The sequence below is a fragment of the Biomphalaria glabrata genome, chromosome 12, assembly GCF_947242115.1.
Source record: "Biomphalaria glabrata chromosome 12, xgBioGlab47.1, whole genome shotgun sequence".
In the NCBI taxonomy this organism is placed as follows: domain Eukaryota; kingdom Metazoa; phylum Mollusca; class Gastropoda; family Planorbidae; genus Biomphalaria; species Biomphalaria glabrata.
The window spans coordinates 20,677,482-20,690,669 of record NC_074722.1 but is presented as its reverse complement, the minus strand read 5'-3'; the positions used below and the strand labels follow the sequence as shown (position 1 = coordinate 20,690,669).

The following is a 13,188-nucleotide window of genomic DNA, read 5'->3' as shown; positions in this document are numbered from 1 at the left end:
ACGTCATGTTTTCATCGGGGCCGGTAGAGTGGAAAAGATTATCATGTAAGAGTCCTCTCTCCTTTTTATAATTATTGCTAATGGTTGCGTTTTGGCATTAAAGAATATAGGTTGGGGCGACTCGATATAAAAATGTAATTTCTGTGGCATTTTACGTCTCGAGAGACGATCTTTTCCCTTTGCAACTTCTTGTGTGACTAAAGAGGCCAATCCTTGATACACAGCAGCGATCGCAGGTTGGGCATATATAATCACCAGGCGCCGTTACATTTTCACCCTTATTTCTGCTTCTGTTGTGTATGACATCTGCAATCCGTGACCCTTCCTTTATGCTCTCTCTCCATGTGGATCTATCCAGTGCCACCTCTTCCCAGTTGCCAGTGTCGATTTTGAAGAGCTTCATGTAGCGTTTGCATACATCCGTATAACGTAAAAGTGGGCGACCCGCGGCTCTCCTGGCTTCTATTAGATCGCCATACAGGATGTCCTGTGGAAGTCGACCTACTGGCATTCTACGAACGTGGTCAAGCCAGCCAAGGCGTCTGCTGCTGCTCTTCGTAGCTCTTCGTCATTGGTTATCTTATCTTGCCACCTTATTTTAAAGATCCGCCTTAGGCATCGGAGGGGGAAGGCATTCAGCTTTTTTTCCTGCCATGAGTAGGTTGACCCTGTTTCACTTCCGTACAGCAAGAGCTCAACACACAGGTCCGGTAGACTAGGGCTTTAGTACAGCTAGTCAGCAATATGTTGTCCCAGACTCTTTTCTGCAACCGTAACATGGTGGTCATTGCCTTGGCTATTCTGTTGTTTATGTCTTTATCCAGTAGAGTGTTGTTCGATATGATGGAGCCAAGGTAACAAAAGTGATCAACAATTTCTAGTGGTTGGCCATTAATGCTTACTTGAGGTGCAGTGTTTGTGTTTTGGACAAGTATCTTAGTCTTGCTTTGACTGATGTTTAAGCCGAACTTCTGGCAAGCAGCAGATAGTTTGTCAACCAGGGACTGTAGCTGAATATCAGAATCAGCCACAATAATTGCATCATCAGCATACAGGAGTTCCCTGATGAGTAGCTTCCTAACCTTGGTTTTTGCTCGCAGCCTTGATACATTAAATATTTTTCTAGAGGATCTTGTATGGAGAAACACACCTTCGTTTATGTCGTTGTACGCATAATGCAGTAGGCAGGAGAAGAATATGCCAAACAGAGTAGGTGCGAGCACACATCCCTGCTTGACACCACTGCTAACCTCAAAAGGTGCTGTTTGGGCTCCATTGAATTTGACAGTACATTTAGTTTCCTCGTGAAAGCACTCAATGAACTTCAGTAGTTTGGGAGGGCAACCTATTTTCCTCAGGAGTTTCAAAAGGCCACTTCTGCAGACCATGTCAAAAGCTTTAGTCAGATCAACAAAAACGACGTAAAGGGGTCTGCCTCTCTCTCTGAATTTCTCCTGCAATAGTCGTAGAGAAGATATCATGTCTATAGTGGATCTACCACTCCTGAATCCACACTGAGACTCTGGGTAGACTCTAGAAGCTATCACTTGCAGCCTGGTTAGTGCCACTCTAGCAAAGATTTTGCCCACTATACTGAAGAGAGAGATACCCCTGTAATTGTTGCAGCCACTCCGATCCCCTTTGTTCTTGTATATTGTGACTATAGTTGCGTCACGCATGTCCTGTGGGACATGACCTGTTTCCCAAAATGTAATTTAGAGCATACATAACTTATATTAAAGACAGATTTTTTTGTAAATTTTGTATTCAATTTCTGAACTATAATACAATAGAAAAAGTATTGGTCTGCTAGGCGGGGAGGGGGTAATTATTTCTATCGCCCCCCTCCCACCTGGAACAATCCTCTTTTATTTTATATTTACTAATGATTTAATTTGAGATTCGAGTGTGGTGTGACATAGTGACATAATATACAAATGGGTTCACATACCAATAAGTAGCTTATAAAGATTCTCAACTAATTTTGTTCACACACTATGATTTCTGCTTAAAAATTGAACTACCCTCCAACTCAAAATATCAATAAGTGGCTTTTATCATTTAGATATGTAATTAATTATGTTAACAAACTTTAATTTCTGCAAAACAAAATGGGATCGCCCCCCCCCACTCAAAAGTTACGGGTAGGGGGCAGTGAAATTGATGCAATCATTCCACCCCATCCCCCCAAATCGGCCAACACACTACAAGGAGGGGCGATATAATACGAAAAATAGGTTAAAATATAAATAATTTGTATTTTTCTAATACAATGGACCTCATTCACCAATCGTAAACAAACAGCATTTAGCCACGTGGTGCTCTATCTCTTCTATATAATTTACGATATCATGTTTAATTCATGATGGTTGTCACGTGACAGTTTTTGTCGTTGTTTTATCAATAAGATCACGTGACTAAATGTTGTTTTTTTACGATTGGTGAATGAGGTCCATTCGTCCGCCCCCCACTTTCGGGGGTTGGGTGGGTCGGCCGATTGGGGCCACCCCCTCTCTATCCGCCAGTGTCTTGATCCCATAATATTATAAGTATAGAACTAAAACTAAGTTCTTACAGCTAGGGGCTCTTAGTGAAGACAGCCATGACCTCTCGCAGAAATTGTATCAGTGCATAGAGTGGAGTACATTGTAATGGATTTATTGTTCACAAATATTGTTCTACATTTTATAGTGTTTATCTAACAATCTTTGTAACTATTTTAAAATATTGTTCCTCATATGTGTTATGCCCCTTGATTTGACCTGAGGAAGGGCGGTAGTTTGAAGTACCAGTACGGAGAGGACAGCGATAGCCCGAAGTTGCATCACAAGGACAGGTTGAATTATGTGCAGGGAGTGGCGAGTTAAGTGATTTGTGTTACCTCTCGTGTAACTGAACCCTCTACTATTCTACTTACTTGCCGTAGCTGGGGGTTAGGGGGCCCTGGGGGGGGGGGGCTGACCTCTTAAATGGCCCCTTTATTTTGACATTCGTCATCATGACATGAGATAATGCGTAATATTTAATGTAAAACAAATTTCGGTCACTCATTTCGAGGACCCTCAAGTAGAGACCTGGGTGGATTTTAAAATGTGAACCATCCTCCCCTCACCCTAGCTACGTCGCTGGCAGCGGACGTCTTGACTATTAGCATTAACTAGTAAGCTAGTTCTCCTTATGTCTAAACACTACCGGACCATCAGTTTCATTTGTGTTAGGCGTCTCCGCGCTGTGTCTTGGGTAGATTACTAGATACGTCTAAACAAAGGTAACTCTCAAATAACCAAATCAAGCACTATAGGGCGAAAGGCCAATAATGCAGAAAATACTCAACGCTTATGATTTATATGAACAATGTCGAACAAGGCGAAGGTAACCGTCGAAGATGCCAATAAGCTCAAATATCTACTCCAGCCGACCTGTCCCTAAAGACTATTCTGTGTCTACTTTCGTTACACTTCCCATTCAAATCCTAGTCTTGTTTTTAATAGTCGCGTCACTGTCGTGAAGTCAACAACTTAACCCTTTTGATGAACTATATAACTTTTCGCGCCAAATTCCTAATCATTTCTTAACATAAGCCATCCTAGCAAAGTTCTTTTAAAAATTATACTAAACCGGCTTAAACAAATCATAATCATTATCATCAAATTACATTGTGGTGAGGGCTTGCATTTGTGCGTAGTGCATACATATCAATACATAGGTCGAGAATTTGTGGTTTCCCAGACCCAGGGTCGGCCCTAACAATTGCGGGGCCCTATGCGAAATTGATTACGCGGGGTCCAGTCTGGGTAGGGATAAGTATAATGTCAAAATTAAGATTTAGTATTAGAAAATACATTCGTCTTTGCAATAAAATTTTATTAAATGAAAGCTGAAGATGCCGTTTTTTTTTATCGCGCGTAGGGTTGGCACTCCAAAATGACAATTTTGTCTATTTTCATGAGATTTTAATTTATTTCAGGAGATTTCCAGGACTTTTTCCTTCCTAGGATGTGGCAAAATATGCTGGGGCTGCGTAGCCAAAGGAAATACTGCATTCCTCATTAATCTTCGGACTTGAAGACAAGCTTTATTATTATAATGTTTTTATTTAATAATTTACACTTAGAATTAGCGTGGGGCCTATGAAAGTGCGGTGTCGAGACGGAGATCAGCTGTTGAAAAGAATATGAGACACGGTTTCCTCTTAGCGATGGCACCGTGAGTCGAAGTTTGGCCATAGCCGCGAGAAATATGACCCAACAGGTCAGTGGCATGTCCTGCACTGTGCTAGAATAGTTTGCCCAGGTCTGGACAGCCTTCACCATGGGGAAATGCGGTCAGGGCGCCTCATGTGCTCTCAGACTCCGCGGGCTTTTAAAAATTTGTCCCAGTGCTCAAACCACTTTTCTATTTCAATTTTTTTATTGTTGCCAGAGCATGATGAAAACTCACAGCCTGCTTGGTGGGTGGTGTCTGCCCTCCCTGGTGGGTCAAGGAGTCGGCAGTGTGACTCGTTACACACTGTATTATTACAGGGGTACAATAGCGTTGCTTTATGAAGCCATGATGACAGTGTCGATATTTGGGGTGGGGGTGGGGGGTGGGGGGGGGGTCCAGGGCTTTGCAAAGTCTGTAGAACAGGTTTTGATTCAGTGAGTGACTACAACAATGTGTGTTGTGCAGAAATGTCCCTCGCGGAGTTGAGAGTCAATGACTTTTAAGGCCTCAAAGATCGCAAACACTACCACAGAATCCAAAAGTTTTAACTGAGAGCCAAGAACGTTAATGCTTTTCCAGAGTCTATTGATTCCGACCCGTCAGTATATGCAAAATTGTCACTGGGATTGAAGACATTGATAGTCTCCTGTGCTAGCTTAGAGGCGTTAATGTATACTAGTCTCAAGAGTATGTCTGAGGCTGTTGGGCGACATCAAGGGGAAAGGCGGTGAAAACGTTGAATGTTTTGTCTGTTGGTTTTATTTGAAATAACTGACTATTCTTCGTCTTCTGAAGTCAATATTAAAGTAGTTCAGAAACTCAATGTTGCTTTTGGTCGGACACATTTTTTTTTTGGTTATCACTCTGGCGTCGTAACGTTCTCTCATCCAAGAATTTTATTAGCTTTTTTTTTCTCCAGCCTCGACACACAATAATTTAGTTAAATCTACTTTTCAATTTGTTTTTAGAAACATAGACACACAAAAAAGTATAAAGTCAATGCAGGCTTCATAAGACCCAAAAAAAATTAAAAAGTATTTCATTCAATGTCTACAAAAGCAAGTTTCGCGCCGAGGATAGATGCACATTAAAAAAAAATTAAATATTGCTTAAAAACGGAAGAAAATTTAATCTTGTTCTTATTTGGACTAATCCGTTTCGTTTCTTAGATTAAAAAGTTGAATCACAAATTGGGCCGGAAGTTGCTTTTTTCCTTATATATCTTTGCATTTTTCAGTTCTCTTTTTAAATTAAACTGACATTATTATGCTATAATTTTAGGTGTACCTGATAGAGAAAAAAATTCTGCACAAAAATACGGGTAGTTGGGATATAACCCGATAGAGGCTATAAAATTAAAAGACCTGAAACTAGAGCGTGAAACTACAGTACTTTATTTGGTGAGTATTTTACACAAAATCTGTGTTGTTTTTTTAGGACTAGCTTATTTCAAGTACCCGGCATTTTCCGATACACAATTTCATACACAAAATAATTGTTGAAAAAAAATTGTAGTGATTTTAAACTTCAAATGATTACTTAAAAAGGTGTTACTCTAATCAATTTTGAATATTAGCTTGTTATGAATGTCATTGTTTATTTTGTGTCTGTTCTAGTTTCTTAAATTTTTCTTGAGTAAAGGGGTCGTTTTTCTCCTAATGTGTATACCTGATTTATCCAAGCAGCCTTTGTAAAATATTGGTCCTAAATAATGCTATGTTTATAAACAAGTAATCGCATGGCTGCATTATGATGAATGTACGTGTTAGTTCAATATATTTTATATTACTAGTGTCACGATCATCAATGGGCCAATGTCACGATTTTTTATGATGTTGGATGTCACGTTAAAGATTATCTTGATCTAAACAGCACAATTAATGATCGTGGTTGCCGAGGATTTAGAAATCGTCAGTTGATAAGATGATTATCTAGAAGTTGCCTGTTGATAAGAGGACCATATAGAAGTTACCAGTTGATAAGAGGATCATCTAGAAGTTGCTAGTCGATAAGACGATCTAAGTATGTTATTATTATAATCAATGAAGAAACCTCTCTTCGACAAATACAAATACTTTAATTCAGAACTTAAACAAGCTATTTACAATAGTTACAATGATATACTGTGATTGAATAAAACATAAAAATGTATATTTCTACTAGAATAAATGATCTACACAATAATATAATCATGTCATCTTTCTTAGAGTTCCAACACGAGACTTTAGTACATCTTCTCTCTAACACGTTCCGCTCGACACCGGCGGTAATATCTCCAAGCTTCTAGATCTTTGGGCGTTACCACGTGACTAACATCTCTTTGTCGCTTGGTTAATCAATTGACCAATAAAATACAGCTTAACGTACAATAGCTAACATTTCTAACCATCACATTTATTATAATAAAAGGTTTCTGTAGATTTTTATTTTCCCAAGCTAGTTGAAATGTTGCCGGCAGACCTTGGGCTAAATATAGACAAAGTGTACGTGACAACTAGGTAACTATAAATAACTGCATAAATAGACGTAAGTTTCATTTTTTTTTTCTGTTAGACAAATTCATATGGTAAATTTTTGTTTATATCCTAATTCTAAAAAGGAATAATAATAGAATTATACAGTAAAAATAATCACTAAGTTTTTTTTTATATTTTTAATAGTTTTGAAAGTCTAACTGATAAGGTTACAAAGAGAGTTTGTGTTTTTGCAAATGTACACAAGGTACACTATGAGTCAGTCCATCTCTTCTAATTGTTTAGAAATGAGTGTAAACATGTCGGCTTCGATATTTTTAGCCTGAATTTAAGAAGTTACAAACTTCAAACAACTAATATATTGCCTCTTCCATAAAACTTTGTATTACAAAAATAAATGTATCCAATGCTCGAGATCCTGCTTGTATACTTAGGCCCTATAGGAATCGATCTGGTATCAATGTATATATTAAGTAGCAATAACCCTGCAAAAAAAAAAACAAACAACAAATTAAATGAAAGAAGATTGAGATATATATATTTCTTTGTGACGGTACGCATCGGTACGGGGTACCGGCACCTTTTTTCAATGCCGGGAAAATTATTACTTTTCTTGTATTTCAACTTTAATTGTTAATTTATTAGTAGTTGAAAGTTAGGCAATCTGTCACTAATTACATCATCTATTTTTTTTTTACAAAAAAAATCACTTTATATATGTATATTTGTATACAGCTTACTTTCAGCCGACTTGCCGTATTATTAACAACACCTATATGTGAAAGTCTCAATCATGCAGAGTCCTAGTCATTATTTTAGACTAGATTTAAGTAGAGTCTAGACCTAGATCTAGTAGGCCTCTTACTATAAAAAAAATAAAAATAATCAGTCATTAGACATATCATTAGCAATTTTATTATTAGGTCTAGGCATTGAAAAGTAAATCTATTAATAAACTATAATAGATCTAAGTCTAAGTACTAACTTATTAAATTAGTAGACGTATTATAATGAATATTGTATAGATCTGGATTGACTAGATTATAGATAGATCTATAGATAGGCCTAGATCTCTAGTCTAGTAGATTAAGTATAGAGTATAGTAAATGTATTACAGTATTATTAGATCTATGTCCTATGTCTATATCTAATAACCGTTCCCATCCCCCGTCGTTCTGCGGGAGGTTTGGACTAGGGAGTAAACTATCTTCAACTCTAAAGGAACATCCGAAACATGTCGAACTGAAAATCGAAATTTTTGACCTATTTGCCTAAATTTAGTGTCCTACATAGCCTTATATGTCGGCTTAAAAATATTGCGAATAAAGAAGCGCTTTAGTTAAATTTAACCACTGCGGCTTCGATCGTGAAATGTGCTTAGTTGTTCTAGACACACGGAAAGCAGGGGCATAACTAGGGATTTGGGGGCCAGAGGGGATTGACTTCTTTGGAGGCCCCTTGCATTTTGACATTCGACATATGACATGAGATAATGTACGCAAAAATATATAAGCCCAAAATCAAATTGGTTCAGTATATCAGTAAACTTAACAAAAAAATAATCATTAAGACTCTTTTAATGAATAGTACCGTTGTTTATTACTTAAATAATGCACAAGTGACAAATCTCAATTGATATCGCTTCACGTCGTGCAATCTGTGCAGCAAAGAAATCTATACCATCATCTACATCGATACTTTCTAGTATTTGTGACTTCACTGACATTAAAGCGATGGTAAGCCTTTCTTGCGTCATTGTGCTCCTGAGATAGTTTTTGATGAACTTGAGCTTTGAGAATGATCTCTCACATGACGTAATGGAAAGGCCTGAGTTAGCTGTATTCAGAGGATGTTGCAAGGTTTGAGCACACGTAATTACCATATGAAGCCTGTTTCATCAATATGTCTATTGGTGATTGTAATACTGGTTTGTTGATGAAAAGTGCTCGTGCATCAATGACATCATTGAAAAAGCGATTTGCCATTTATTTCATCATACAAACAGGAAAAAAGCACAGTTTGTCATAAGCGTGTCTTCATCTAACAGGTGTCTTGGTTCAAGAAGAAACCCAAAGGTATCCATTGCAATCTGCCCTTCATCTCCACATGAAATCTGTCCAGCACTTCTGTCGCAACACGTTTGAATTGCAGTTCTGTTGACAGTCCTACATTAGAACTCAACTTCCCATCAAGTCTTTTCTTTATCCTGGTTGTTTTGATTACAGGGAATCCATAGTATTCACTACCTTCTTTTGCTTTTTCGATTCATTGGATTTTTTTTAGTTTCTAATCATTTTGCAGAAAGCATGAAAGGGTTCTAATTTCTTTAGCAGCTTCCGTATATGCAGTCCAGACTTTTGTAGTTTTTTCTGAACTATATTAATTGGGCACAGGAGCTTTGACCAGAATTCCAGATGGGCAAAAAAATCTTAATTTTCCACTGCATAAAGAAGATTCTGTGCTAATATTATATGATATTACGTCATTGTTGGTTGTTTATGTTTTGTGCAAAAGCAAAAGTATTCAAAACATACAAAAGTGGGAAAGATCCATATCTCGTTATGCTCGAGTATAGAAATACTCCGATAAGCGGACTGCCGTATTCGCCATCACAACTGCTGACGAGTAGAAGACTCAGGGAATCATTCTAACTGATCCCAAACTATTGAAACCATCGGTAGCTGAAAATGCAGAGACATTACTCAACGAACGACAGATGAAAACCAAATTGAAATACAATGCAAAAGCAAGACTACCTAAAGATTATTCTGTCGGAGAGTTCGTCTAGGTGAAACATGGCTGAAAGCAGTTGTCATAAAAAAACATTCAGTACCCAGATCTTACATCATAAAGACAAACGATGGAAAAACATACAGAAGAAATCAACGCTTTTTGAATAAGAGTTTCGATGAAGACATCTCTGGGTACTATGATACCGATGAAGACAATGAACTGCAAACTGTTGGAACAAATGAAACAGACAGTTATAGACCAACGTCTAGAGAACTTGTTCAGTCAAGACAACCAGAAGTGAACGAATTGTTAAAGTTCCTAGTAGATATCACTCTTAAGAACTTTAAAGGAAGGATGTGATAATAACTTCAAAAGGAAGGATGTGCTAATATTATATGATATTACGTCATTGTTTGTTGTTTATGTTTTGTGCGAAAGCAAAAGGATTAGATTGAAATAAAAAAAAGAGTTTCAATTGGATTGAGTAAAGATGAATAGAGGGGTAATAACTCGAGTGTGAAGTTTAATTCTGAAATTATAGACGCCAAACCCGAATAATGGACTATTCTAGCATTATAAAGAATAATTTTTGGATCTGTTATACTCGATTCTGTAAATTTTGCCTCAAGGTTAATTAGTTTAGATATAAAATACTCGCCATTTAGATCTATTATTAGTAAAGGTAACAAGATACCTGGAATTCGGTGTAAATCATGCAGTTTTATTCGTAGCAATAAAGTTTAAAATGTAAAACTAACTTTACAAAAAACTTTGATCTATGTGGGAAAAAATATTTTTAAAATGTCAACAAAGTCAACGTACTGATAGACCTAGATCTAGGTTTAGTCTTTGTTATAAATTTAATCCATAAATGTAAAAAAAAAAGAACACCCGTTGACACTATTTGTCAATCAAATATGTTAATTTATGTATTTACAAATAAACTTCGGACACCCATTTGGGCTCCCCCCCAGGTAACCGGGGGATCTTAAAATTCTGCCCCTTCGCCCCCTTAAGTACGCCACTGACGGAAAGTAATAGCGGTCTAAATTTTTTTTTTTTCGTCCTTGGCGAGTGGGAGATTAGTAATGGCTGCCTGGTCGGGATGGCTGCCTGGTCGTGCGGTTTGCGTGCTGGACTGTCGTTTGGATTTATCGATGGTCCCGTGTTCAAACCCTGCCCGTTCCCATCCCCCGTCGTTCTGCGGGAGGTTTGGACTAGGGAGTAAACTATCTTCAACTCTAAAGGAACATCCGAAACATGTAAAACATTTTAAAACACTTTGATGAGTTATAAATCGGTCAATCAATCAATGCGCTTATAATATAGATTTGCCACTGAAACTATTTAGAGCATGATACTGGCGATTGTCCTATATGATTCTCTATGGTGGTGCTAGAACTGACTGTGATGGCCTAACAGCACAAAACCGATATTGTCTTTTTTCTATGTGAGTCGCTGAAAAACAGTATCTTGATAATGCATGATACAAATACATTCCATCTCTTTAGGAATTTCCGTTTTATACACTAAAATATATGTTACTAGACAAATTTAACACCGTCCAGTACTGACGTCAATTGTGGGTAAAAGTATTCTTTCTCCAAAGTTTGATTAGCTATTAGGCTCTAGATATCTATGTCTAGATATCTAGTCTAGATCTAAATTGTAGCTAATATATTAGATGACTTCATTTCCAACATTTCTTCATTATATTGTTTTTTCATATTTAATTCATAAGGTAAATTTAATCTCTAGAATAGAATCAACATTTAGATCTAGATTTGGACTTTTTAAATCAATACCTAGATTTAGATCTAGATTTAGATCTATATTACATATAGTAGATACTAGATTATTATGGCACACCGAATTCGGGAACTAGGTCAAATTTTTATTTTATTTTTTTATTTGGTGACGGTTTAACTTATAAAAAAACTGAAAGCAGATTCTTATTATTAATAATAATAATAATAATCTTTATTGTCCGTACGGAAATTTGTCTTACAATTTGTGCATTACACCAAACAAAAGGACTATAAAAATAGCTGTGTTTCTTTGAATTACCACTCATAGTCAAGATTTTATTTTAAAATAAATTGGGTCACTTAATGCTCCTATACTAAACGCAGTTTTTGTGCTTTCTCCTGTAGCGCACACTGAGCACCGTCAGTAAACACCACTATGTTATTGCTAATAAATTATATCTGTGTTAATTAAAAATTATTTAGATTGTATTAAAAAAAGTAGATTCACTTCTGCAATGTGTATTTATAGTATATTGCCTCTCTCTCTCTCTCTCTCCCTCTCTCTCTCTCTCTCTATATATATATATATATCGTTTATAGTTTATTTATATAGGCCTACCTATATAATCTATGTGTAGAAACAGACAGAAATAAATCTATATAAATTATAGATCTATAAATTAATTATTATAATTTATTTAACATGGTATTTTCAACTAGGCTACATGTATTCTCTCTTTCTCTTTCTTTTAATTCCCATCCAAGGACCCTCTTCTTCTTTTCATAATTTGGATGTTCGTTTTATTACACTTTTACTTCCCCTCCCTCCCATAGATGCTTATAATTCTTCTCATGACTCTCTCCCCCTTCCCCCCACTGCCTGTTTGATAGGTTGTGACACTACACGCTTAGTGTATACCTCAGCCCGCACTTTTTGTTTCATTCATAAATTATATATTCTAGATATCTCGATCTAGGTCATGTTTATTCATTGAAAAAATCATAGATTTATTAATCCCAATAATATTTCTTATTACGATTTTGCCTTGTCTACTACAGGAGAATGTGTTAAATTCATTATTATTCGTTGAAACACCTTTTTTAATTTTATTTAACAGCTAACAGTTACGTATTTCTGATCTTCTGGCTAAATGTACTAGCAGGCAAACAAATAAAAACATTGCAAAGAACTTGACGACTCAACTTTCAGCTTCATATAACTTTATTGACTATTAACTCTAAAACAATTCGTCACTGTAACATGTAGCGTATACGTCTTACATCGACTGTATCGACTGTAACGGCTCAAGTCCACTGTAGTTTTTTATAATAGACTTTAACGACTGTAGTCCTCTCTCTTTTACTGTCTCGCACAGTAGGCAACAGTAACGACGACTGAACTGACTCTTTTCACATTAACTCTCTGGTTTATATAGAGTCCCTAATCGCTTGTCCAATATTACAAAAACACTGCTAGTATCTTCTGGAACAACACGGGAGGAAACGTCACATCCTGTCGTTGTTTATACATGTCGATTCCAGAGAACACCCGCTGCAGTGTCATCTCGCCGGGGTCACACGTTGTGACCTCTACCTGTCACTTCATTCGTAACACTGCCCCCCTTCGTAGATCTGTTCGTCCTCTGGAACAACACGTGAGGGCACCTCACATCCTGTCTTTGTTTACATGCATAGATTCCAGAGAACACTCGGTGATGTGTCATCTCGCCGGGGTCACACATAGTGACCTCTACCTGTCACTGTTCATTCGTAACAGTATAAATGTGATTGGAATGTCTTTCTAAAGTTGTTTGAAAGCTTATTTTGATATATCCACCAGCTTACGATCAAACAGGCTCATAATATAGCCTTCATCCCTTATATGTGTATGAATTGCTGGGGGAGGTTAAAACAATAGCTTTACATACATGGTTATCGAGAATCTAAAAAACTGCCCTCTGCTTTGGAAAAGCGGAACAAAAATACAGGAACTTATCTAAAATTGGACATGCACAGTCCCGAAACGT

The 13,188-nt window shown here is 36.9% G+C and overlaps 1 protein-coding gene across 5 annotated transcripts in view; it reads left to right on the top strand.

The window, feature by feature from the left end:
• Positions 1-11,010: 11,010 nt before the first annotated feature.
• LOC106055954 (dynein axonemal heavy chain 8-like) overlaps positions 11,011-13,188 on the top strand; it is a 287,161-nt gene continuing 284,983 nt past the window's right edge. For 2 of the 5 annotated variants that reach the window (XM_056005342.1, XM_056005340.1), the window contains exon 1: positions 11,018-11,154. The gene's annotated coding sequence lies outside the window, so the exon portion shown is untranslated. Of the gene's footprint in view, positions 11,155-13,188 lie in introns of all 5 variants that reach the window. The other 3 variants (XR_008773876.1, XM_056005343.1, XM_056005341.1) reach the window with 3 other exon arrangements.